Source organism: Meleagris gallopavo, chromosome 10 (assembly GCF_000146605.3).
Source record: "Meleagris gallopavo isolate NT-WF06-2002-E0010 breed Aviagen turkey brand Nicholas breeding stock chromosome 10, Turkey_5.1, whole genome shotgun sequence".
NCBI classification, from domain to species: domain Eukaryota; kingdom Metazoa; phylum Chordata; class Aves; order Galliformes; family Phasianidae; genus Meleagris; species Meleagris gallopavo.
This window is the reverse complement of record NC_015020.2, coordinates 18707628-18709197: the sequence shown is the minus strand read 5'-3', so window position 1 is coordinate 18709197 and position 1570 is coordinate 18707628. Positions and strand designations below refer to the sequence as shown.

The following is a 1570-nucleotide window of genomic DNA, read 5'->3' as shown; positions in this document are numbered from 1 at the left end:
TTTTTTTCCTGCAAGATATTTGCTGAAAGTGCAAATTTTTCTTCTGATGTAAACAACTGGAGTTAACTAAATGAAGTGTTACTACTCAGATTCTACTCTAATATCATTTTAGAACCTGTTGTCGCACTGGGGGCTGGCAGCACATTAGCTGCTATAAAAGAAGCTGAGCAGGAAGAGCATGACAAGGAAAAGAAAGAGCAGAAGGAAACGCTTAGTGACCCATCAATTCTGTCAGAGCTAAATAAAACCTCAGATGAAACAGTACCTCCCAGTTTGGAACAACTGTGGTCCTATAGATGTGATTTAACTCACCCGCACAATGTGAGCAGCATGGCTTGGAGCAAAGTAAACCTGGTGAGCTAACAAGTCACTTCTTCTAAGCTGTTTCTAAAATGTCTACTTAATTTTCAATGTAAATGAACTCCTGATTTTTTTATATATGTATGCTTTTGCACACATCCCCAGTCAGGTTGGTTTTGTTTGCATCACAACACTTGCATTTCATCCTTGCATGTAACAGAATTGGACAGCTGCACTAGGCTTCTGTTACAAATGTGTCACAACAGCTTTAATGGGTCCCCCCTACATCACAGGTGCATAAAGACAATAAACCTTGTCTGAATGGGAAGCTGAAATTGAAACTTTTTTTCCAGCAGAGCTCTCTTATGGCCACAGAAAAATAATGTGCAGGAGGAAGGTAAAAAGCAGGGAGTGATGAGAAACGTAAATCCACTAAGATTGCTCCAAAGGAAGAAAGAGAAAATAACGACCATGTCATAAGGTTAAGATAACATCTAAGAGTCTGGTATAGAGTTGGACATCCTTATATACTGCAGTCTTAGAATTTTAGAGCAAAGAAATACCTGCTTTTTAAGTGTTAGTTTCACCAACTGGTTGTTTCACGTAGGAACTTGAATGGAGCTGAAGACTGAAGTCTTGCTGCTGTTCCTTTACTCTACCTTATGGAAAGGAGAGAATTAAATTTATTAGACCCTGTCATCAACAGCTGAAAGTTAAGAGTTTGAGGCTACCATTGAAGCTCCTTTTATAGCTAACAGCGGGAAAGAGGAGTGCAACTGCTGTGACATCCTATTACAGACTGCACATTTAAGGTCATAGAATGCTGTATATTCATCACTAGCAAGGGATGTTTTTTAAAATGGCCTTAGGGAGGTGAAAGGGTAGCAAACAACTGATAGTGGCTATCAATACACTTTTTGTTCAACCGATTTCCACTTCTCTGGAAATTCTTCTCTTGTGTTAGGTTCGACTTGTGTAGAACATGAACACATTTCCAAGCCTGGTACTCAAAGACACCGTTTGCAGAAAGCTGCCTTCTAAAAATATATAGCTGCACGTGAAGTTAAACTGTGATCTGTCTGTTAATCTGTGGTTTTAGGATCTTCTAGCTGTTGGTTATGGAGCGTTTGATTTTAAAGAACAGAAGGAAGGCTTGGCATGCTGCTGGTCGCTGAAGAACCCAATGGTAACAGAAGCACTGGTTTTGTCTTCTTTCTTCTTCTGTGTGTTTTTCTGCTGTACCGTTTCTCCTTCATTAATTTTCCCCTTA

At 39.6% G+C, this 1570-nt stretch overlaps 1 long non-coding RNA gene across 1 annotated transcript; it reads left to right on the top strand.

Annotated features, from left to right (window-relative positions):
• The first annotated feature begins 56 nt into the window (after positions 1–56).
• On the top strand, positions 57–1570 carry LOC109369166. Its single transcript, XR_002117844.1, has 2 exons — positions 57–354; positions 1400–1570. It is a non-coding gene; the product is annotated as an uncharacterized LOC109369166 (long non-coding RNA).